Source organism: Triticum urartu, chromosome 7A (genome assembly GCF_056163025.1).
Source record: "Triticum urartu cultivar PI428250 chromosome 7A, HENAU_Tu73, whole genome shotgun sequence".
NCBI lineage: Eukaryota > Viridiplantae > Streptophyta > Magnoliopsida > Poales > Poaceae > Triticum > Triticum urartu.
Window position 1 is genome coordinate 128,744,262 of NC_141879.1, and position 27,324 is coordinate 128,771,585.

Here is a 27,324-nt window from a genome sequence, read left to right on the forward strand (position 1 = left end):
TTCTTCTTGATCTGCTGTAATGGGACCGAGTTCTGCTCACAGACCGCCTTCTTGAGCGTGTTGGGGCTAATAATATTTGGCACCTCCGCTATCTGAGGCTCGGTGAAGGCGGCAGCTGGAGGCGTCTCCTGAGAACTGAAAGCCAGACGACGCCTGTTGCAATTGGGTTTCTCCGCCGTACCAGCTAGATCGCGGTCGTCTTGTTTGGGTTCTTGAGAAGGAGGCCCGCAGAACTCGTCACCGTACCCATGTTTGGCAAAGTACTTATCGATGTTGGTAAATGTACCATCGTCGTTGTCGTCGTCGTCGTCCGGATCTTGTGCCGTATGCATGTCCGGATCCTGTGCCATAGGGATGTCCGGCATGTCCGGTAGCGTTGCGGCGTTCTTGCCATGGCTTGGCACCGGCACGACTGGCGGTCTTGTCTGTGGGGTGGTGTCCCCCGCCCCCAAACGAATCTGGCTCTTCGGCCAAAGCAGGGGCCAGCTTACGCAAGCGCTGAGGGTCATCTCATCTTCTTTGTCGGCCCCAGCGGGTCGAATCGGAGGTAACAGCTCGTCGCAGCCTGGCAGCACCCGAACCACTTCAACCCTGTACATTGTGGGTGACATCGGGTTACCATGGAACACGGGGTTGCTCGGTTGAATGATTCTGCCCTTGGCGACATCGACCAACTCGCCGCCCACGAAGTGCAGGAGAGTGCAAGGAACGTCGGCGGCGCCCTATGAAAACATGTAGGGCGTCACGGATGCCGCCGGAGACACCAATGGCGCCGCCTACGCGTTGTGCGAGTTGCTGGCCGTGAAGCTGGGAATCGAGGGCGGCCCCTGTTGGCCACCCGTAATCCACGTCGTTATCCCATGAATCAAGGTAGGCATAATGCCGGTGAGCGTCGATCCCAGTTGTTGTTGCACTTGCTCTTGGACCATCTCCAGAATCCACGCCACTTGTGCCTTGAGTGCTTCAACCTTGCGCGACTAGCTTTCCGAGCTGGTCTTTTTCTCCTTTCGCCCACCAGCGGCATAGTATGACGACCATTTTGTGGACAAGCCTTTGCCGGCCACACGACCAGCTGACGTCGGCTTATTGAGCTTATCCATGTTTTTCATTACGTTCAACGCCCTATTCAAAGGGGTGTCGAAAGGGGAGCTCTGAGACGACCCCGCGCTACTGCTTTCTTTGTCCTGCGGAAGGAACGTGAACCATTAGAAATATTGGGGATTAATTAGAATGCAACCATATGGAGCTAATTACGCGGGGGTGTATTCCTTACCAGAACAAGCTCAAGCTCCTTGGTCTTCGGATCCGTCGTAAGCTCCTTTGTTACCAGGTCCTCCTTATACCGGGCCCTGAGAAAGTTCCTGGTCTGCTTGTCACTGTATTTCTCGAAGCGGGGCGGTAGGCCTTGCTCGGCACGCTCCGCGTCCTCCTTGTCCCATATAGGCTCTGCCACTCTGTAACCGTCGGGACCGAGTTGGTGGACCCCTATGTTCAACTGCCGCATTTCTTTCCCCCACTGACTTGATTCGGAGGTTGCGGGGCTCTTGCACTTGATCTTGAACTCCTTGTAGTCATCTTCGCTAATCAAAGGATATTTCGCCTTGATCTTCTCATAACTATCACCTTTTCAATCATTGCCTTCACCGTGCTTTTCCAAGTAGACAGGGTCGTGCTCATCGTCGTGAGGGCGGCACCGTTCACTTTATTACCCGAGAGGCGTGTGTTTGCGAACTTAGCGGGGAACTTGTATCGTTCGTGTAGCTTCTTGAAGAGGAGGCTGCGCAAATTCCCTCGGTCCTTATGCCTTAGGTTCTCGGTGTTGATCGAGGCGGTGCTCCGGAGAATGCACCCGAGCTGAATCGAGTACCCCTTGACTACGTGTTTGGGCGCCGTTGGATGCCCGTCGGAGTTCACTTCAGTAAATTCCTCCCTGACGGTGCCGAGCACGTTCGGGCGCCGGTCCTTCAGTTGCCTCTTCGGTTGGCTGCCATATGTGCGTGCGCCGCCATCATCAGTGGTGGCATCCGTTGCGCCATCATCAGTGGTGTCATCCCCGACGCCACTAGGGGTTGTGTAGTCAGGATCGGTGTCTTCTGCGGTGTCCTCATAGCGGTGAGGTTCTTCCTCCAACTCTTGGGACAGCTCCCAGAATTGCTTGCCGCCCGAACCGCCGACGTCATCGTTATGGGCCATGTTTCGCTCTAAATAGGAAAAAAGTTTGGTCAAAAAGTTGGTTATTGTCAAGGAACAAGATCATGGTCTCATCATTTAGGGTTTGTCGACACCGAGGCATCCTAAAAGCTAAGCTTTTATCATTTAGGGTTTGTCAACGCCGAGGCACCCTAAAAGCCTAAGCGTACATCATTTAGGTTCTCATCGACACCGAGGCACCCTATAGAAGCCAAGTTAAGTTTTCATCATTTAGGGTTTATCGATGCCGAGGCACCCTAGGTTGGGCCTAATCACTTGGCACTAATCACTTGGCTCTATTGCCACCTATGTTGGGTTTATCATCTCGGGTTTATCGATGCTAAGAAAAATTCTAAGTTGGGCCTAATCACTTGGCTCTATTGCCACCTATGGTTTAATGCAGCAAGAATGGCGGGGCAGTTGATCCTACTTAACTAAGTAATAAGATACCCCGGCCCATGCATTAGTCGCAAGTACCCCATATGTCCTATTTTTAGCAAAGTCATGCTAAAATTCACGGAAAATTTCAGCATGACCTTTGCTGAAAATAGGACATATGGAGTACCCGAATTTGTCGGAACGGAAGTTAATCGACATTCTGGCAAACTCAAGGGCCTCTCGGCGTACCTGCAATTTCATGATAAACTGCCAACAAAAACACATGGAGTACTTGACATAGTACTTGCCATAGTAATAGTTAATATGCCTCTGTATGTATGTGTGTGGTGTCTAGATGCCAGCCACAGGTCAATGGCCATGCCACTACACTGCTCCATGTCACTTCTGCTACTGCCAAGCATGGCATGGCCATCTTTGATTCTGTTTCTGATGGAGCTTTGTACCACTAGGTGGCCTGTTTGAAGTGAAATAATCAGCATGGGCAACTGGTATTGGATTCATAGTGTAAATGATGGATGAAAAGGTATTGTGCCCAAGTACAACATTTAACAATGCAATGCAGATAATCATTTTTTTCTCACAGTACTTTTCCCAAGTAATAATAAACTAAATAACTGAGTAATCCAAATGAGGAAACAGAAAATAGCTGGCTGCAACAACATAGCAAGCCTTCACTTACACAAGAATTCATTTCAAGCATCATTTATTATCTGAAACAGATCATGCTAAAGATACATGATACATCATTTCAGGCATCATTTAATATCAGTACAACTAACTAGCAGTACTTAAACAAGTTAATCTACTGACTACAGTACTGGCAGTAAAACAGTTAGACCACTAGCAATTGGGAGTACCCAACTGGGGCTAGGTTTGTGCTCTAGCTAGGCAGTAAAACAGAGGATATAGAGGCATTGCCTGCCTCTACTGCAAGTGGGGATGTGAGCAGGATTATCACAATTAGATCACTAGCAAGACTCACAGTTAGGGATTTCACAAAGAAACTCTGTAAAGTGCCAGAGCCTAACATCTTGCATCATAGAGCAAAGCATTAACCAGGCCAACTCCACAAGTCACTAAGCAGGCACACAAATTGAGTGTTTGCGAGAAGGAAGAGGGGAGAGGAGGCGGAGCTCACCGGGGAGGCGCAAGGAGGCCCTGCGACAGCTTAGTAGCAACAGAGGTGGCCGGAGTTGAGGAAGACAGCGGCGACCCGAGGAAGAAGAGGTGGAGGGGGTGGAGGGGTCGAGCGCCGTCGCGCCCTGGTTCCACGGCTCGCCGGCCCGGTGTTGAAGCAGATTCTGCCCGCCGCCTTGCCTATCGCCTCGCACTGTGGAGCTCGAGCGGAGAAGGCACGGTGGAGCGTCACGGGTTTCTAGGGTTTCGAGGGCTGGGAAGGCGAGGGAGGGGGTGGGTGGGTGTGGTGAAGGCGAGGGAGGGGGTGGATTGGGAGCGGACGGCGATGGGGGGCAGGGCAGGGGCTTACTGGGGGCGGCGACGAAGACGGAGGCGCGAGGGCGGCGGCGGCGGCGTGGGTCGGGGCAGCAGGAGGAATTAGCTAGGAGGGCGAGGGAGAGGGACGAAGGGGATCTGGCGAGAGGGAGGGAATTAGCTAGGGGGAATCTTACTAATGGCGCACCCGCGGTCGGTGCGCCATTAGTAATCTTTTTTTACATAGCAATGGCGCACCAGGCAGAGGTGCGCCATTAGTAATATTTTTTTACATAGCAATGGCGCACCAGGCAGAGGTGCGCCATTAGTAATCTTTTTTTATATATAGCAATGGCGCACCAGCCAGAGGTGCGCCATAAGTAATTTATTTTTATTTTTTGTTGCATGTAATAATTTTTTAGAAAATGAATATGAATATGAAACAGTAATATTTTTTTATAAAAACAGTAATAATTGTTGTTTAACAACAATTGTAGTCTACACTTTTTTATTTTTTTAAAAAAATGAAGAGGGGAGAGGAGGCAAAGCTCGCCAGGGAGCGGGGGAGGGTGCGGGGGGTGCTCGTCGGCGGTGGTGGAGCGGGGGAGGGTGCGGGGGGTGCTCATCGGCGGTGGTGGAGCGGGGGAGGGTGCGGGGGGTCGTCGGCGGCGGCGGTGGAGCGGGGGAGGGTGTGGTGGGTCGTCAGCGGCGGTGGAGCTAGCGAGGGAGGGTGCGGGTGGGATCGAGATCGAGATGGAGGGGGAATTGAGATCGAGATGGAGGGGGATCGAGATCGAGTGTCCTCATGAATATTCAATATTTTATCATATTGAATATGAAAAAATATCATCAAATTTGAAAAAATATTCATGAATTCAAAAAGTGCCCATGAAATTTAAAAATATTCATGATATCAAAAAGTGCCCATGAAATACAACCGAGAAATGAAGACTACGATTTAAATACAGTCGATCTTAGCTAGTTATCTGTTCATAATCTTCTTGCCATTCTTTTTCGCAAATGGAGTTCTTCTGTGGAACGGACGTCCTTTAGGTAGGGTGGTCCTGCTTCTTCTTGTGGTGTATGCTGCTACTTCATCGTCGTCGTCATGTTCGATCTTTGGGTCGCCGTACTTGTCGAAGTCTTGCTCATTGGCCACTCCATCCATTCCGATGATCTTCCTTTTGCCTCTCCTCACGACAACACGACTGGGCTTTGACGGGTCGGTAATGAAGAAGCATTGGTCCACTTGGGAAGCCAGTACCCATGGATCATTTTTCACGGTGACGTTTGTGCCCGCGGTCTTGGATTTGGCTTCGGGTATAACCATGGTGGTGAAATACCAGTCTTCTTTTAGGACGCTCTTGGCCCATCTGACACGGAACATCAGGACCTTCTCTCCAGCTAGCTCAGTTCCCAGATCTCCTCAATCCTTCCGTAGTATCTGTCCTTTTCGTTACCGGTGTATGATTCCATCTTTACCTCGGAGTTCTGATAACCATCGCTCTTCATGTCCTTGTCCTCAGTGTAGAATGTGTAGCTGTTGATATCGTACGCCTCATAGGTCATCAGGTTGTGCTCCGCGCCCTATGACAAGGCGAATATGAGTTGTTCTTCTGCGGAAGAATCCTCATGTAAAGGGTATGACAGAAGCTTCTCCTTGAACCAACGCGTGAAACATGAGTTGTGCTCTTTGATTATATCTCCGTCCGTCCTCTGTTGGCCTCGGTCATTGTACGTCTTCTCAATAAAGGTTTTGTGCTCTACCACCCAAGGATCGACCACGTCTATGTGTTGTAGCGCGACTAGGTTTGCTCTTTCAAAGTCGGCGAGTCGACCCTCGAAGTCGACATGCATTTCGCGGCGACCCTCACGGTGACCCCATCCAGCGAGCCTGCCGAGGTGCCTGTTGACGGGCAGACCAACGGGGTTCTCGATGCCTAGATAATTCGTGCAGTAGGAGATGCACTCTTCGGTCAGAAAGCCCCTGGCTATACTTCCCTCTGGACGTAACATGTTGCGAACGTATCCTTTGATGACACCATTCATCCTTTCAAACGGCATCATGCTATGCAGGAACATCGGCCCGAGTTGGATGATATCCTCCACGATATGGACCAGCAGATGCACCATAACGTCGAAGAATGCGGGCGGGAAGTACATCTCAAGCTCGCATAGTATCACCACGATCTCTTCCTGTAGCCTTCTGAGTTGCCTCACGCCAACCGACTTCCGAGAGATGACGTTGAAAAAGTTGCATAGGCCAAATAGCGTTTCACGGACGTGCGTGTCCATGATCCCACGGATTGCAACTGGAAGTATCTGCGTCATTAGCACGTGACAGTCGTGAGACTTCATCCTGCTGAACTTCTGCTTCGCTGGGTCTAGGCATCTGCTTATCTTCCCCGCGTAACTGTAAGGAAGTTTTACTCCTACGAGGCAGGTGAAAAACTGCTCGATCTCCTCCTGACTTAGAGTGAAGCACGCGGGAGGGTAGTCATTTTCGGTCTTCTTGGCCTTTTTGCCTTTGCGACAACTTTCTGTGTCCTGCTTCGCCTCATCATTATCATCATCATTAGCGTGAAGCTCCTGCCTGATGCCCATTGATTTCAAGTCTGCCCTTGCTTTCGGCCCATCTTTGGTCCTCTCTGGCATGTTGAGCAGGGTACCAAGCAGACTCTCGCAGACGTTCTTCGTGATATGCATGGAATCAAGGCTGTGAGGCACACGGTGGATCTTCCAGTACGGCAAGTCCCAAAAAACAGACCTCGTTTTCCATACCTTCAGCAGCGGCTCTGGCGCCTTTCGCTTCTTTCCCGGCTCTAGAGCCTTTTGCTTCTTTCCCGGCAGTGGGCAATCTTTCCAATTTTTCAACAGCCCGTCTATTTCCTCGCCACTCCTCGTACGCGGGCGTCTTCGGAGTTCGGTTTCACCATCGAACAGATCCTTGCGTTTCCTCCACGGGTCATCGTCGCGAAGCCACCTTCGATGTCCCATGAACACGGTTTTCGAAGACCTGGGATCTCTATCTAGCTGGCGATACGTTGTGTCATCCATGCACCTGACGCATCCAGAAAATCCATGGACCACCTGCCCCGCGAGATATCCGTAACCGAGATAGTCGTGCACCGTCGTGAGCAGTGCGGCTCTCATAGGGAAATATTCTTTCCGTGCGGCGTCCCACGTATTGGCTGGCGTTTTCCACAGCGTGTCTAGCTCCTCTTTTCAGCAGCCCCAAATACAGATTGATGTCGTTCCCTGGTTGTTTCGGCCCTTCAATTAGCATACTCATGTGAATGTACTTCCTCTTCATGCACAACCAGGGGGGAGGTTGTACATCCACACAAACACAGGCCAGGTGCTATGTGTGCTTCTCTGGCTGCCAAACGGATTGACTCCATCGGTGCTTGCACCCAGCACGATGTTCCTTGGATCCTTCCCAAATTCTGGGTGTTCGAAGTTCAACGCTTGCCACTGGCTCCCATCCTTAGGGTGACTCAGCATCTTGTCTCTTTTATTTATCTCCGGATCATTTGCGTCATCTTCTCGCTTCTTCTCCTCCCTATCCGCGTGCCAACGCAGGAGCTTTGCTACCTTAGGGTCCGCGAAATACTGCTGCAGACGAGGAGTGATCGGAAAGTACCACACCACTTTTCGAGGAGCTTTCTTCCTCTTCTTGTATCGAGTAACGCAGCACACCGGACATATGGTAGACTCCGCGTGCTCGCCCCGATAAATGATGCAATTGTTCATGCACACATGGTATTTCACGTGCGGTAAATCCAGAGGACACACGACTTTCTTCGCCTCCTCGAAACTGGTCAGGCACTTGTTCCCCTTGGGAAGACGTTCGTGCCAGAATGACATGTTCTCGTCGAAGCATGCGTCGGTCATTTTGTGTTTTATCTTCATCTCCAAAGCCATGAGCGTTACTTTCAGGCGGGTATCCTCGGGTCTGCATCCTTCATACAATGGAGTAACCGCGTCTATCTCCAGTTGATCCAGCTTGGCTTTCTCTCGGGCGGCAGCTCTTGTGTTTCCATCTGCTTGAGAAGCAGCTCTTGAATATGAGGGTCCTGCACCCGGCCCATCTATGGTCCATCATCGTCTGCTCCTCCGGCATCTAGATCTTCATGATCATGCCCTTCGTCTGCTTCGGCATCTTCCTCATCATCATGTTCGGCATCTTCTACATGATGACTGTGTACAGCATCACCGTCGTGATCATGTCCTGGAGATTCTTTGTCTTCTGGCCCGCCCGAGCCGTGGTGGTTGTCTTGCTGCCCTTCCTTATTTCTTGCCCGGCCCCCATGGACGACTTCATAGTCATCTTCATCACCTTGCCACCGATAGCCATCCATGAAACCACGCAAGAGCAAGTGGTCCCGCACCTGCCCGGAATCCGGGTCCGCAATAAGGCTCTTCAGCTTGCAGCTTTGACACGGACATCTTATCTCCATCTCGTTCTTTTGAAGCATCTCGGCCTTCGTGGAGCTCAAAAACCTATTCACAATGCCTTCGATCATCGTGCGGACCATGGTCGCCTGCGGGGTAGAGCAAAATGATATTTTAGAACCACGAAAAAATTTGGCATGACTTTCCCTAAAAATAGGACCAAAAAGAATGCATAGTGCCAAAATTCTCGCCGAAACGGAAATGAATCAATATTCCGGCAAAATATTGGCAACTATCGCATTTCAAATACCAGTACCTGCAAACACAAACATATATGCAACACCACAAACATATGCAACACCACAAACATACATAGATCTAGCTAGGCCATAAAAAGTGCATGTGCACGTTGTTGGAGCGAGCTAGGGAGAAAAAAAGTAGATCTACAACATGAAGATAGCTTTCCCCTTACTTACCTATCAAAAAAAGGTAATTTCAACACTTAATTTTGATGAATCTATGATGCAAATGAGGTGAGGGGGAGGAGGCAGCCGACAAGCTTAGAGAAGGAGGTGGGGGGAATGAAGTGGGGAAAGTGAGTGTGTAGGTGTGGCTGTCCAAAAATATCTAGCTGGTCCCAGGTTACTAATGGCGCACCACACAGACATGCGCCATTAGTAACCCAACATACTAATGACGCACCACACAGACATGCGCCATTAGTAGTTTTGCAAAAAAGTAAAAAAAAATTATACTAATGGCGCACCGTGGCACAGTGCGCCATTACTAGTTTAAACTAGTAATGACGCACTATGCAACGATGCGCCATTAGTAGTTTTGCAAAAATGTAAAAAAAATACAGTAGTGGCGCACTCTACGGCTGGTGCGCCATTAGTAGTTCTAACTACTAATGGCGCACTCTGCCCGGATGCGCCATTAGTATGTTTGAAAAAATGAAAAAAAAACATTTTGTTACTAGTGGCGCACCGTGTGCCTGGTGCGCCATTAGTGCCTTCCATACTAATGGCGCATCCCCACATGGTGCCCCATTAGTATATAGTAGTGGCGCACCACTTCTCTGGTGCGCCATTAGTGTCAATTCCATCTTTAGCCCTTTTCCTAGTAGTGACACGTCAACAATCATTTGTATGAGACTAATCCTTGTCAAGGAATAGCTCACTTAGTCGGTTGCACCATACAATTCTCCGACTACTTCAAGTCATAGAATGACTTCAGAAGTTCCACGCATGCATGTTGCGATTTACCTTTGGATTCAGAATATTGAGTCATTCAATTACTGCAATATATACATCCAAACTAATTGACCCATGGGAGTATGTAGACATTACATACATCAACCGTATGGATCTGTACTACCATTAATATTCAGTTTCGAAACATAATTCCACTCATACCAAGAAGGCATGCTACATCGTAACCGATGTCGGGTCTCTGCGAAAACCCTTGTGCTACAAGCCTCGCTTTCTCACCACCTCATTTATTTTCATTTCCAAACGAAAATTCACTTCTCTTCCCTCTGGAAGATACTTATGAGGAACAGGTTTTAGAATGGTAAATACCTCTCTCTTGATGAGCGAGTGTCACTCTTCCTTAATTGCTACCTTTCATTTGAACCAATATAAGTGCAACAACACTCTCCTTGGATTTGGTTCAGGTCCCAAAAGGATTCTAGAAATTCTCGAGAAGAATTTTATGTCGACATATGTAAACTTTCTCATATACGATTCTCATGAATCAATGTCACCGTGGAATTCTTATTACGCCTATTAACTCCTTGTGATTTTCCACGACAACGGAGTCAAGGTGTTTCGATGTCCCAACACCTAAAAATGTGTGCACATATGTGTTGGACTTTGGATGCCGCGCATCCCTCAGGTGTCATTCAACCCAAGGTTGAATCATATTTACTGATCAAGGGGTCAATCTCCTCTGTTTCCACTTAAACATATGAGAACTTAATCTCATGCAACCGGAATTCCCCCCTCTTGCTCTCATATAGGGAGACGAGTGGTTTATTAGGTACCTCCACTCGCTCTACTACTTGACCATAGTGACACCTTTGTCATCAGTAAATATACTTGGCAGATTATTTACAATATGCTGCAAATTTATCATAACATGAACCTCAAGTCCAGATTCTTAAGTACGTGGAATGTCTATGACATTTATTATCCTTTTCTTGGCATTCTTTGTGGTACATATCTCCCCCTAATGCCAGAAAATGTTCTTATTGCAAAAGCAATCAGCGTATGGGCTGCAAATAACTCCCTTCATAGGGTTAAGGTATTCGACGGATTAACGATCGTACCATAGTTATTCCTCAGATAGATCCCAACAATATGTGAAGGCTCATGATATACGCTGGGGTGGTGATATCGGTATGCAACCGAATTACCGCAGATGGAAATACTTCACTTATTTCCACGTACAAACTGCAAGGGGTGCAGTATCATTTGATCTCATTTAGACCAAATATGCGGAGTGTGAGACCGCATGCTATCATTAACGAAATTTTGGTAAATCACAATTCTGCAACATTGGCTATGCAATATTGAATCTCTTTCATAAGAGATCAAGCCAAACCATTCTGGTTATGTACTATATACTGAATATAACCATTGAATGCTCGTGAATCAAGTTCATTGACATTTCTATTCCAATGGAATTATCCCACGTAAGGATAATTGCTACCTCTTGAGCATTGCGTTGGTTTTCTCTTGAAGAGGAAAGGATGATGCAGCAAGGTAGAGTAAGTATTTCCCTCAGTTTTTGAGAACCAAGGTATCAATCCAGTAGGAGGCTACGCGCAAGTCCCTCGCACCTGCACAAAACAAAATAAATCCTCGCAATCAACGCGGTAAGGGGTTGTCATTCCCTACACGGTCACTTACGAGAGTGAGATCTGATAGATATGATAAGATAATATTTTTGGTATTTTTATGATAAAGATGTAAAGTAAAATAAAAGCAAAGGAAATAACTAAGTGTTGGAAGATTAATATGATGAAGATAGACCCGGGGGCCATAGGTTTCACTAGTGGCTTCTCTCAAGAGCATAAGTATTTTACGGTGGGTGAACAAATTACTGTTGAGCAATTGACAGAATTGAGCATAATTATGAGAATATCTAGGTATGATCATGTATATAGGCATCACGTCCGAGACAAGTAGACCGACTCCTGCCTGCATCTACTACTATTACTCCACACATCGACTGCTATCCAGCATGCATCTAGAGTATTAAGTTCAAGAGAACAGAGTAACGCTTTAAGCAAGATGATATGATGTAGAGGGATAAATTCATGCAATATAATAAAAACCCATCTTGTTATCCTCGATGGAAACAATACAATACGTGCCTTGCTGCCCCTACTGTCACTGGGAAAGGACACCGCAAGATTGAACCCAAAGCTAAGCACTTCTCCCATCGCAAGAAAGATCAATCTAGTAGGCCAAACCAAACTGATAATTCAAAGAGACTTGCAAAGATAACCAATCATACATAAAAGAATTCAGAGAAGATTCAAATGTTGTTCATAGATAAACTTGATCATAAACCCACAATTCATCGGTCTCAACAAACACACCGCAAAAGAAGATTGCATCGAATAGATCTCCACGAGAGAGGGGGAGAACTTTGTATTAAGATCCAAAAAGAGAGAAGAAGTCATCTAGCTAATAACTATGGACCCGAAGGTCTGAGGTAAACTACTCACACTTCATCGGAGAGGCTATGGTGTTGATGTAGAAGCCCTACGTGATCGATGCCCACTCCGGCGGAGCTTCGGAACAGGCCCCAAGATGGGATCTCGTGGATACAGAAAGTTATGGCTGTGGAATTAGGGTTTTGGCTCCGTATTTGATCGTTTGGGGGTACGTAGGTACATATAGGAGGAAGGAGTACGTCGGTGGAGCAACAGGGGGCCCACGAGGGTGGAGGGCGCGCTTGGGGGGGGGGGGGGGGTAGGCGCGCCCCTACCTCGTGGCTTCCATGTTGGTTGCTTGACGTAAGGTCCAAGTCTCCTGGATCTTGTTCGTTCCAAAAATCACGTTCCCGAAGGTTTCATTCCGTTTGGACTCCGTTTGATATTCCTTTTCTTCGAAACCCTAAAATTGGCAAAAAAACAGCAATTCTGGGCTGGGCCTCCGGTTAGTAGGTTAGTCTCAAAAATAATATAAAAGTGTATAATAAAGCCCAATAATGTCCAAAACAGAATATAATATAGCATGGAACAATCAAAAATTATAGATACGTTGGAGACGTATCAATAATTTGCTCTAAATTCTTCAATTTGAGCAATTAATTCAGTAAACACATGGTTTTGTGTGAATGATACACATCTAAGACCATCTTCTAGATGCGTCTATGAACACCATGAAGTACCAACATAACCCAGATAATGATTGAATAATCCAAACATATTCTTGAATGCAATCAAGAGTATTGGCTGGCTCATTTCAAATTTTAAGGTGAGAGTGCCTTAAAATTAATTCCCCAATGTCACATGTAGTGTACAAAACAATCTGATGATTGTTGGGAATATTGCAACTTGTCAAGTTGTGGCCAACAGAATTGCCAATAATTTCTCTAATCGTCCAATGCCATGATGATAAGCGAGGAAAAATCATTGTGTATGCAACAAGATTGAGTTTGAACTGAATCATACACTCAATTTCCTCAACTATCATGTCCAATGGACAAGATGTTGCAATTTATACTACATGTAGTAGTACAATTTTAGGCTAACGATATTTAGGGATAACTAGGAGACTACACGAGATCTCCAAAATATCTTGGGATTATCATTTCACAAGCATATCATCTATGTAGAGGAGTTCATTCTCCTTCTACCATGCCAGAATATTTTTTGGTTATTTCCTTTTGAAGTAGAACTTCAAACTTATCGCATAAAAATCATTTGCCTCGAGTGAGTCGGTGGTATGATTAATCCAATACTTGACCAACTAGTAATCATTGGTACAATATTTCGTACAACCACCACTTTGACAAACTTGAAAGTTGTCATTGTGATCATTTAGATTAAATGATCCATTCCCTTTTGAGATATACACTCTATTTCTGCTTGTCATTTTTTCTTCACTTTACATTCAACTCCTCGTGGTTCTTTGACCACAAAATTGCTTAGTATTGTAAGCACTAGCACAAATTTCAGGTAATGGTATAGCATCTGTTAGGGTGCACCAGTTTATTCTTCACAAGAAGTTCGTCATATTTTTACCCTGAAATAAAGATGGTATTTCATTTACCATCATAGGAGAATGTAAAGTGCAGTAAGGACATACAATCAGATCAAGATCTGAGACTGCCTTATCATATAATCTCAACTTAGTGTTGATTTATAGACAACAGAATTATAAGCCTCAATGGACTCGAAGTCCTGACAACGAATGGATAATCATTCATGTGATGCTTATAACAATATATCTCGCCTCAATGAAGGATCAAAGGGAAAATGGATATTCATCATCCATTACATACTCAGTTTGAGAACCGAGCCATTGCGATGGCACAAAAATGCATATATGCATATTCTTAATAGTCATGACATTTTTTGCAGGTGGAGTTTCTGTGGAAACAAGGCTCCAGGTCGACAAAATCTTTAATGTCCATGACCCATCTTAAATAGTTACTCCAACCAAATGTCACCTCATCGCATTTCCTTTCCAAAAAGGTCAGCCATATGTTGCATGAAATTCCCATGCACTAATTTACCTTCAGTAAATTAAGTAGGATGAAAATACTATGGCTAAGCATGATCATGGTGATGGCGATTCTTAGTGACCCCTAGGGCAAGCCTTCCAGAAGAACACGAATGTGGTGTGGATCTTCCAAGTAAAGTTAGTCACCTCAAAAGGGACAATTCTTTAATTTCCTTAAAACACATAGAGGTAGTCGACCACCTAGTGGTGCCTCACTCTTATGGACAGTTCCCATTGATCATAGCCTCCACAACCTTATGTTATCTATAACACATGAAGGTAATCACCATAAAATGGCGTAAACCTCTTAGTTGTGCATAACCTTAATTCATAGCTATGATGGCGTCTCATAATTTGTGTATGCATGGAAGGTAATCACCAAAATATGCAAGTGTTTTGCATAATTATCTTCATAGCATAATATGCAGCATAGTCACCAATGCCTTGGATTCATCTTCCGATGGAGTATGTGACACTATAGTTACAGTGCTGAAAGTAGCAAGGCTAAACTACAAAGTCCCATGAGCCTAATGGCTCATTTGTAATTAAGAGGGCCTAGTAGTAAGTTCAGATAAGCCTAAGGGTTGATCCAAAAAATAATAATTGTCCGGACTTGTCCATGATTTGCAAAGAATCAGTGACTGATTTGCAGAATCATCAAAAAGGTAGAATTTCTCTTTCTCACCTTGTGCGGTTACCAATTCCCCTTCTTAGAGGAATAACCGCCGTTGCCGTCGGGGATGGTTCGGCCCTGCCGGACGAAGCCGCACCACAGCCGAGGGCTGCATCCGGACTAGGCACCGCCTCCGTCGGTATGACGCCCTGAGCCATGGATGCCTCCACGCTGGGATTCGCGGTCTCCGGCAAGTTCGACGCTGGCGGTGAGGCCTTGTGATCCAGTCGTCACTAATGTACACAGTACACTTCGAGCAGGCAACAATGGAGCACGTCGTCGGCCTCAGCCATGCGTGCCTTTGGCCACGCCGATTCACGTAGTGAGAACACAATCGTTAGATTGTTGATCTTAATTGCAAGAAGACAAATAAATTAACGTTCTCCCTGATCGATTTCCCTGTAGCGATGCATGCATGCATGCCGATGCATGGACGTCTTTGCCGTGGACGTCCTAATGGAGTGCATCCGCGATCGATTTCGAAGGTTCACGCAATCACGCCGGAAGGAGCAGCGCTGAGGTCGAGATCCGCCGCACAGGCTTGGCGCCCCTTCGCGCCGGTAGCGGGCCGCACCAAGCAGCCATGTCCTGCGCCAGCCATCATCGCCGATGCAAGTACGTCTGCGTCAAAGGGTGGAGTGTCAAGACCGGCAAGAAGGAATGGATCTGTCTGTATCCATCCAGAGTGATTGGATCCTGTAGGCAAGCGCTGCCGATAGTCTCCTGTCTCGGATGGCCTTTTAGTCTCAATGGAGAGCGAAGTGCTGATAACGTATTGTAGAGCAAAATCAAAGAGACAAACAAAGAGTTTAAATGATTCTCTTAGTCTATTGCAATGTAAGAGACCCACTTATATACAGATTGAAGGGGTGTGTTGGGGAGACACCTCTTCCCTCAACAGAGACCTCCTGAAAGGCATCCCTCTCATATATTTATCACATATTTTATTTTTAACGACGGCGATATGCTCGAAATCGACTTCAACTACGGCTCACCTCAGGCCACACAATACAAGAACGCGGCAAGCAGCGGTGTTTAGTTCCTCCCGAGAAGATTCACTTCGAGTAATACTACTGCTCATTACCGGAGGGCACTTGGATGAGATGAGTGCTCGACGATGGCGGGAAACAGAACTGCATGTGTGGACCTGTCCACGATATTGATATAAACAGATAGATTAACAGTGAACTGCCTATAATGCCCCTAACTAATCAATATACTACCGAATATCTGTGATAGTATTGGCTCATCTGGGCCCTGCAACCACATAAATGGACGGCTCAAATACACTTGATGTACCGTAGAAGGTCTCGATACGAGTGAGCCATGGGATTATCGAGCGGCATTTTCTGTTTTAAATTTCTCAATCAAGGAGATGTCATCGCCGCCACGTAGGCAGCCTCTGCGTCCGTGTCCACCTCCGCCTCCGCCGCGTCCTCGTCTTCCACCATGGTCAATAATCTTTCTGCCGCTGCAGCATGGCAGCATCTAGTAACGGACGGATTGCACGATAATTTTAGCGTCGACATCCAAAGAGTCGATATTCAAGGTCAACATCTTGACGTCTTCCGCGTTGACAGCGATCTTTACCCTCTTTTCCTCGAGCGCGGTCTTCTTCTCCTCTAGCGCCGCCTTCCTCTTTTCGAACATGGTCCTCCTCTCTTCGAGCTTAATCTTCTTCTCCGTTGCCTTCATCAACTGCTTGAACCTCAACTGCTTAGAAGGACATGGATTTTGTACTCCGCAGAAAAATAGGACATGGATTTTGTAAGATCGTTGGACTCGGCTCCTCGACCGATCGGTCGACCTGTTATTAATTCCTCAGTCGCTCTTTCTCGCACCTACGTACAGCTGCGCCGCATGAGGGTCGAAGGTGTGTAGGCGTATGGCGCGCGCCACGGTTGGTTAGCTCGTTCAGCGGAGGATCTTTTTTTAGACTAGTTCATCGGAGGATTTGATTTGGGGCCGCACAGCTAGGGTTTTAGTTAGCTACGGTCTTACAGCCAAGGGCGGGATCGGTCCATGAACCGAGGAGCTGTATCTGCATGCATATGGGGCAGAACGATTCTCTTCCACGGCAGAATCCACTGATACGGTTTCGAAACAACAATAATCTACGGCTAAAAAAGAAACAAGAATTCAACATCGAAGCCAGTTTACTATTCCAGGAACGTGATCCCATATGTATGGGTGCACAGTGTGTGGTTGAATCCTTCAGAACATGACATCAGTATTTATCCATCGCATTTTGAAAAAGTTGAAGATCGATACGGAGCCGAACTCAAGCTATAAACTATAGACTAGGTGGCACATCTCAATACGACCAAATAGTAGCCGGTGTCCCAAAAGTTTGTTCCTCAAGCCATGGCCACTTACCCTAGCTTAGAACAACACTCGAGGGAAGTTCACATCATGCAGGCAACAAGGGCAAAATAGAAGGTCGTGATGACCAATACATATACGAGCGGTTCCCGATATCTCTCAATCTCACGGGTTGCAATTTGGCTCTCGGCGAAAGACCACATTAGAACCATGGAAGTACCCCTTTCTTGTTCTCTTTCACTTTGTAAGAACTACCGTTGTTTGGTCTATATATGCAATATGCTGCTCTATCCATTTTATATAACATGGTTCGCTAGAAGCATATGCTTCATTTCATTATTTCTTTCATTATATATATTTTTAAAGAAAATGTTCCACTATAGGAAGGCTACTAATTATTTGACATGGCCATGAGTACGAAGCATGTGGCTCCTGACTAGCACAGCTTTTCTTTTCTCTTGTGAAATTTAGGTGCATATCTTTATGAAGGTTCAGGTCAAGGCAATAGCTAGCTTTTTTATTTTGCAGGGAAAGACAATTGCTAGCTTACGGGTTTTTGGATGGCAAGTGCCACTTATATATGTGCTGCCACAAGAAACTTGTGATCTGTGAACAAGATAGTGATTAAATTGATTTTTGAAAAATGAATTTGTCGAATATAAGGGAAACGGAAGAGTACCTTAGGAATACGATGGCATTGGGCTTTTGGCCCTTTAATAGAGGTCAGGACAGAATCTGACCTTCGTTCAGAGCATATCATCTTTTTGAATTGGAAATGATGTGGCTAAAACTGGGTGTTGGTCCCTTATCGACAATAAATTTCTTTTCTTTTGTTTGGGCAGTGCAAGGTGTTTGTCGACCTGTGTCAACCCAGATCGGCCCCCTCTCCAACCATACGATGTGCCTGCCTCTAGCCATACGATACAGCCTCACACACTCTCTCCTCGTACGTGACTTCTGCCTCGCATGCCGCATTCACACACAAAAATTGTTGCATGTCACAAATTTGGTAGAGGCGTAGTATCCTCGCGCCGTTTGCTGCCGAGGACGGCAGCATCATGAGCTGCCACCGGGAGGACGCAGACCACTGCTGCTGGGCACCTTTCTGACCGCGTCATTCAAAGCCGTGTCGTGAGGGGACGCTGCCCTAGGCTTGGTTGTGTACTGCATGGTGCTCGCAGGGTGTTCGTCGAAATGGTAGTTGGGGGCTAATGGCGATGAGTGCAAATTGACAAGCGCCCGTAATGTCGATGGTGATTGCAAACACAGTGTGTCTCAAACTCTCAATGCTATGTTGTGACAATTTTCTAATCATTATGTGCACCGCTACATTGCAAATACAAATCCGTGTGAGGACGAAGCAATGTTTTAATCTAGATCATGCCATTGTTTTAATCTTTGTTCGGTTAGAAAATTGTACCGTTGCAAAAGTTGCAGCTTAATCTCACCACCTCGATAAGAAATGCTCATCATATTTTTTATCCATCACTCATCCATCAAACCAAACACATTCATGGCTATCTCCAACCATTTATCATCCTACCCAACCAAATAAAAAAAGAGGCTATACCTAGCCAGGTGGTTGGGGATACCCCACACAACCATCCTAACATATCCATGAACCAAACACACTTAATGAAGACTTATGGGAAGGCTTAGATATGATTTTTTGAGCCTCCCCGCTACACATCCAACACTCATATTTTGTTTTTGCCCCTCCCCGAATAGATTTTGTCTAGCTCCGCCACGGCATACTATTATAATTTATCAAAAGAACGTATTAATAAGTTTAATTTTGCAACTCATATTCTGTCTTCGGCCTAGACTTATCAAATATATAATTTATGAAAAGAACTTATCAATAAGTTCAGCTTTGCAACAATTCTACAATAAAACGTTTTACCAATTGTCAAATGAAACCACAATAATCATTAATCGACCAACTCAACTTATCATTTCAAGTTTTAATTTGCACTCACAGTTAAACTTATTCAAGCATTGAAGGCAAAATCATACTCTAAACTGAAAAAGGATGGAAATCTACAAGAGCTACACCATGAGGCTATGATCCTCGGCTTGGCCTGATCATGAAGGAGTCACATGGCAGCCTATACCTCCTCCTGTAGTTGAATTACTCAATTCATTTGTTGGCTCCAAATTTCCGAAGGTAATTGATTAGTTAGACAGGCATCTCAATGCGATTGATTTGTTGGCTCCACAATTTTGAGTTCAATTGATTTCTTGGAGAATCATCTCACCGTTGATGTGTGCTACCTCATTTTCCATATGGGCACTCCCAACGAGAGGATCGGAAACATGGGCGGAGTGGGCGTGGGTAACTCCACCAAGCGTCCAAGCGAAGGACCGACCCATCAAGACACCACTTCGTTCCACAGACGCATAATTCTTGATTGAAGCTCGCAACCATGTACTACATCATGATTTGGTATGGATGGGGATGAAAATGATTCGGGGAAAGCACGTACTCCATGCATGCCGGCCTGCCGGCCTCGTCTTCAGGTCTGCATTTTATTTATTTAAATTTTCGGTTTTGACGGAAAACATATGGATCATCGGGCGGCATTTTCTGTTTTAAATTTCTCACAGCCAGTGACATGAAACTCAACACGTTAGATTATAATTAGCCTAGCTGGCAACGAGCTGATCAGGCAGGCCGAGCGTGAAAATCGTGAGCTTCTCGTCCACTAGACTACTTGCTCGGTGTACCTTCTAAGCACCATGGGTTGTCACGTCATGGCCAGCGGCTCTTGACTAGACTGCTTGCTCGGTGTACCTTCTAAGCACCATGGGTTGTCACGTCATGGCCAGCGGCTCTTGATTTGAAGTAAGAAGGCGAAGGTGGCCATTAGGCTGAAAAAAAAGCTTGAAGCTCGCGAGCTAAACGAGTAGCTCGTGACTCGGTTCGAATTGACTCGAGCTCGAAGAATAACGAGTCGAGCTGAGCTTTAGTTTAAGATCGTTTATAGACCGAGTTAAACGAGCAAATCTCACGAGTACTCGTGTAACTCGTTAGGCTCAGTATAAAAGATCAGCCACTCCCAATTCAAAAAAAAATATAATCACTCAGCACCCTGCGTCCTAGGCGCACAACGCAAGGCCCAGCCATTGAAACCCAGCGGTCCAAGAGACTCATGCATTACAAGGAAATTACAATTGTTTGATGATGTATATGTTCAGAATATATACATAATCATTTTTATCATATTTGAGGTTTATGTTAGGGAACGTAGTAATTTTAAAAAAAAAATCTACGCACACGCAAAATCATGATGATGCATAGCAACGAGAGGAGAGAGTATTGTCTACGTACCCTCGTATACCGTAAGCGGAAGCGTTATGACAACGCGGTTGATATAGTCGTACGTCTTCACGATCGACCGATCTAGCACCGAAGATATGGCACCTCCGCGATCTGCACACGTTCGGCTCGGTGACGTCCCGCGAACTCACGATCCAGTAGAGCTTCGAGAGAGAGCTTCATCAGCACGACGACGTGATGACGGTGATGATGTTGCTACCGGAACAGGGCTTCGCCTAAGCACCGATATGATATTACCGAGGTGGATTATAGTGGAGTGGGGGCACCGCACACGGCTAAAGATCAATGATCAACTTGTGTGTCCATGGGGTGCCCCCCTTCCCGTATATAAAGGAGCGGAGGAGGGGGAGGGGGCGGCCTCTCTATGCGTACCCCAAGGGAGTCCTACTCCCACCGGGAGTCGGATTCCCCCTTCCCTTTGTTGGTTCTAGGAGAGAAGGAGGAGGAAGAAGGAAGGAAAGAGGGGGGGGGGGGGGCGGCCCCCTTCCCAATTCGGATTGGGCTTGGGGGGGGGGCGCCCTCATTTGCTTCTTTTCCCTCTCTTCCACTAAGGCCCAATAAGGCCCATATACCTCCCAGGGGGTTCCGGTAACCTCCTGGTGCTCCGGTATACTCCCAATTTCACCCGGAACCATTCCGATGTCCAAACATAGGCTTCCAATATATCGATCTTTACGTCTCGGCCATTTCGAGACTCCTCGTCATGTCCGTGATCAAATCCGGGACTCCGAACTACCTTCGGTACATCAAAACACATAAACTCGTAATACTGATCATCACCGAACGTTAAGCGTGCGGACCCTTCGGGTTCGAGAACTATGTAGACATGACCGAGACATGTCTCCGGTCAATAACCAATAGCGGAACCTGGATGCTCATATTGGTTCCTACATATCTTACGAAGATCTTTATCGGTCAAACTACATAACGATATACGTTGTTCTCTTTGTCATCGGTATGTTACTTGTCCGAGATTCGATCGTCGGTATCTTAATACCTAGTTCAATCTCGTTACTGGCAAGTCTCTTTTACTCGTTCTGTAATGCTACATCCCCTAACTAACTCATTAGCTACATTGCTTGCAAGGCTTATAGTGATGTACATTGCCGAGAGGGCCCAGAGATACCTTTCTGACAATCGGAGTGACAAATCCTAATCTTGATCCATGCCAACTCAACAAACACCATCGGAGACACCTGTAGAGCACCTTTATAATCACCCAGTTACGTTGTGACATTTGGTAGCACACAAAGTGTTCCTCCGGTATTCGAGAGTTGCATGATATCATAGTCATAGGAACATGTATAGTTATGGAGAAAGCAATAGCAACGAACTAAACGATCATCGTGCTAAGCTAACGGATGGGTCAAGTCAATCACATCATTCTCTAATGATGTGATCCTGTTAATCAAATGACAACTCATGTCTATGGTTAGGAAACATAACCATCATTGATTCAATGAGCTAGTCAAGTAGAGGCAAACTAGTGACACTCGGTTTGTCTATGTATTCACACATGTACTAAGTTTCTGGTTAATACAATTCTAGCATGAATAATAAACATTTATCATGATATAAGGAATAAATAACAACTTTATTATCGCCTCTAAGGCATATTTCCTTCAGTCTCCCACTCGCACTAGAGTCAATAATCTAGATTACATTGTAATGATTCTAACACCCATGGAGTCTTTGTGTTGATCATGTTTTGCTCGTGAGAGAGGCTTAGTCAACGGGTCTGCGACATTCAGATCCGTATGTATCTTGCAAATCTCTATGTCTCCCTCCTTGACTTGATCGCGGATGGAATTGAAGCGTCTCTTGATGTGCTTGGTTCTCTTGTGAAATCTGGATTCCTTTGTCAAGGCAATTGCACCAGTATTGTCACAAAAGATTTTCATTGGACCTGATGCACTAGGTATGACACCTAGATCGGATATGAACTCCTTCATCCAAACGCCTTCATTTGCTGCTTCCGAAGCAGCTATGTGTTACGCTTCACACGTAGATCTCGCCACGACGCTCTGCTTGGAACTGCACCAACTGACAGCTCCACCATTTAATAAAAACATGTATCCGGTTTGTGACTTAGAGTCATCCGGATCAGTGTCAAAGCTTGCATCGACGTAACCGTTTACGACGAGCTCTTTGTCACCTCCATAAACAAGAAACATATCCTTAGTCTTTTTCAGGTATTTCAGGATGTTCTTGACCGCTGTCCAGTGATCCACTCCTGGATTACTTTTGTACCTCCCTGCTAAACTAATAGCTAGGCACACATCAGGTCTGGTACACAGCATTGCATACATGATAGAACCTATGGCTGAAGCATAGGGAACACTTTTCATTTTCTCCCTATTTTCTGCAGTCGTCGGGCATTGAGTCTGACTCAACTTCACCCCTTGTAATACAGGCAAGAACCCTTTCTTTGCCTGATCCATTTTGAACTTCTTCAAAACTTTATCAAGGTATGTGCTTTCTGAAAGTCCAATCAATCGTCTTGATCTATCTCAATAGATCTTGATGCCCGATATATAAGCAGCTTCACTGAGGTCTTTCATTGAAAAATTCTTATTCTAGTATCCTTTTATACTATTCAGAAATTCAGTATCATTTCCGATCAACAATATGTCATCTACATATAATATCAGAAATGCTACGGGGCTCCCACTCACTTTCTTGTAAATACAGGCTTCTCCAAAACTCTGTACAAAACCATATGCTTTGATCACACTATCAAAGCATATATTCCAACTCCGAGAGGCTTGCACCAATCCATAAATGGATCGCTGGAGCTTGCACACTTTGTTAGCACCTTTTGGATCGACAAAACCTTCTGGTTGCATCATATACAACTCTTCTTTAAGGTATCCATTAAGGAATGCAATTTTGACATCCATTTGCCAAATTTCATAATCATAAAATGCGGCAATTGCTAACATGATTCGGACGGACTTAAGCATCGCTACGGGTGAGAAGGTCTCATCATAGTCAACTCCTTGAACTTGCCGAAAACCTTTTGCAACAAGTCAAGCTTTGTAGACAGTAACATTACCATCAACGTCAATCTTCTTCTTGAAGATCCATTTATTCTCTATGGCCTGCCGATCATCGGGTAAGTCAACCAAAGTCCATACTTTGTTCTCATACATGGATGCCATCTCAGATTTCATGGCCTCAAGCCATTTTGCGGAATCTGGGCTCATCATCGCTTCCTCATAGTTCGTAGGTTTGTCATGGTCAAGTAACATGACTTCCAAAATAGGATTATGGTGTGCATCTTACTCTGGTTGACCTACGAGGTTCGGTAGTAACTTGATCAGAAGTTTCATGATCATCATCATTAGCTTCCTCACTTGCCGGTGTAGGAATCACTAGAACTAATTTCAGTGATGAACTATTTTCCAATAAGGGAGAAGGTACAATTACCTCGTCAAGTTCTACTTTCCTCCCACTCACTTCTTTCGAGAGAAACTCCTTCTCTAGAAAGGATCCATTCTTAGCAACGAATATCTTGCCTTCGGTTCTGTGATAGAAGGTGTACCCAACAGTCTCCTTTGGGTTTCCTATGAAGACACATTTGTCCGATTTGGGTTCGAGCTTATCAGGTTGAAGCTTTTTCACATAAGCATCGCAGCCCCAAACTTTAAGAAATGACAACTTGGGTTTCTTGCCAAACCACAGTTCATAAGGTGTCGTCTCGACGGATTTAGATGGTGCCCTATTTAATGTGAACGCAGCCATCTCTAAAGTATAACCCCAAAATGATAGCGGTAAATCAGTGAGAGACATCATAGATCGCACCATATCTAATAAAGTGCGGTTACGACGTTCGGACACACCATTACGTTGTGGTGTTCCAGGTGGCGTGAGTTGCAAAACTATTCCGCATTGTTTCAAATGAAGTCCAAACTCATAACTCAAATACTCTCCATGATCAGATCGTAGAAACTTGATTTTCTTGTTACGATGATTTTCCACTTCACTCTGAAATTCTTTAAACTTTTCAAATATTTCAGACTTATCTTTCATCAAGTAGATATACCCAAATCTACTCAAATCATCTGTGAAGGTGAGAAAATAATGATGTCGGCCGCGAGCTTCAATGTTCATTGGACCACATACATCAGTATGTATGATTTCCAATAACTTTGTTGCTCGCTCCATTGTTCTGGAGAACGGAGTTTTAGTCATCTTGCCCATGAGGCATGGTTCGTAGGTACCAAGTGATTCATAATCAAGTGATTCCAGAAGTCCATCAGAATGGAGTTTCTTCATGCGCTTTATATCAATATGACCTAAACGGCAGTGCCACAAATAAGTTGCGCTATCATTATCAACTCTGCATCTTTTGGCTTCAATACTATGAACATGTGTATCACTACTATCAGGATTTAGTAAAAATAGACCACTCATCAAGGGTGCATGACCATAAAAGATATTACTCATATAAATAGAACAACCATTATTATCTGATTTAAATGAATAACCATCTCGCATTAAACAAGATCAAGATATAATGTTCATGCTCAACGCTCGCACCAGATAACAATTATTCAGGTCTAAAACTAATCCCGAAGGTATATGTTGAGGTAGCGTGCCGACGGCGATCACATCGACTTTGGAACCTTTTCCCACGCGCATCGTCACCTCGTCCTTAGCCAATCTTCGCTTAATCTATAGCCCCTGTTTCGAGTTGCAAATGTTAGCAACTAAACCAGTATCAAATACCCAGGCACTACTGCAAGCATTAGTAAGGTACACACCAATAACATGTATATCAAATATACCTTTCACTTTGCCATCTTCCTCTTCGCCAAATACTTGGGGCAGTTCCGCTTCCAGTGACCAGTTCCTTTGCAGTAGAAGCACTCAGTCTCAGGCTTAGGTCCAGACTTGGGTTTCTTCACTTGAGCAGCAACTGGCTAGCTGTTCTTTTTGAAGTTCCCCTTCTTCCATTTACCCTTTTTCTTGAAACTGGTGGTCGTATTGACCATCAACACTTGATGCTCTTTCTTGATTTCTACCTCCGCAGCCTTTAGCATTGCGAAGAGCTCAGGAATCGTCTTATCCATCTCTTGCATATTATAGTTCATCATGAAGCTCTTGTAGCTTGGTGGCAGTGATTGAAGAACTCTGTCGATGACACTATCAGCAAGAGGATTAACTCCCAGTTGAGTCAAGTGGTTGTGGTACCCAGACATTCTGAGTATATGTTCACTGACAGAACCATTATCCTCCATCTTGCAGCTGTAGAACTTATTGGAGACTTCATATCTCTCAATCCGGGCATTTGCTTGAAATATTAACTTCAAATCCTGGAACATCTCATATGCTCCATGATGTTCAAAACGTTGTTGAAGGCCCGGTTCTAAGCCGTAAAGCATGGCACACTGAACTGGCGAGTAGTCATCAGCTTTGCTCTGTCAGGTGTTCATTACATCTGGCGTTGCTCCTGCAGCGGGTTTGTCACCTAGCAGTGCTTCCATGACGTAATTCTTCTGTGCAGCAATGAGGATAATCCTCGAGTTACAGACCCAGTCCGTGTAGTTGCTACCATCATATTTCAACTTAGCTTTCTCTAGGAACGCATTAAAATTCAACAGAACAACAGCACGGGCCATCTATCTACAACAACATAGACAAGCAAAATACTATCAGGTACTAAGTTCATAATAGATTAAAGTTCAATTAATCAAATTACTTAAGAACTCCCACTTAGATAGACATCTCACTACTAGGAAAATGCTTATAGGTAGACATTTAGCAGTAGAGTTGGTTAAAGACCGCACGCTACAGCTATTTAGCAGTAGCGCCGGACAACACCAGCGATGCAAGCGCATGTTAGCAGTAGCGCGGGATTTCCCGGCCAGCGCTGCTGTTGATGGGCCACGCTATCGGCCCCATGTTGCAGCTTTAGCTATAGCGCTGGGCCTCTACCCCCGCGCTACTGCTAAGCCCACCTCTGCTTCCTCCCGCGTCGGCCCGCGCGCCCCTCCCCTCTCACTCACTCACACTCACACGCTCAAAATCCATCAATCCCCTGATCTGGCCGCCGCCCCCGCATCCTACTCCGGCCGCCCTCCCCCGCGCAGGCCCTCTTCCCCCGTCAGACGCCCTTCCGCGCGCCGGCCCTCCTCTCCCGCCGTCCGCCCCCTCCCCCCACACCGGCCATCCTCCGCCGCCGGTCGTCCCCACCCCTCGCGCCGGCCCTCCTCCCCTGCCCCCCCCCCGCACCGGCCCTCCTCCACCGAGAGGTACTCCTCCCTCCTTCGTCCTCCTCCCTCCCTCCCTAGTTATAGTTATTAGAGAGTAGTTATTTTGAATCCTATATAGTTGAAAAATGTAGGTTCTTAGAATAATGTAGGTTATGATCGAACCCTAGCTAGGACAGATTAGGTAGTATGAACCCTAGTTATTCGTATGAACCATAGGTTTTTAAATTTAGCTAGGTTTTTAATTAGATGTAGTTAATAGCATTTAGGTGTTTTAGGTGTATTTAACAGAATTTTAGGTGTTTTAGTTGTTTTAGGTGTAGTTAACAGAACTTTAGGTGTTTTAGTTGTTTTAGGTGTAGTTAACAGAATTCTAGGTATTTTTTAGTTAAAGCAATTGTTGTTATTTTTTTACTTAAAGCAATTTTTCCTGTTATATGCAAATTTGAACTGGACATGTCATATTTTGAACATGTCACATTTTGGACATGTCATATTTTTCCGAGTGGCCTATGTTTTGCCAGAAATGTTTATTCGTTTACATTCTAGCAAATTTCAGGCGCTCGATATGTCCTGCTTTTAGCAAAGGTCATGCCAAATTTTGCTAAGTGTTTGTTA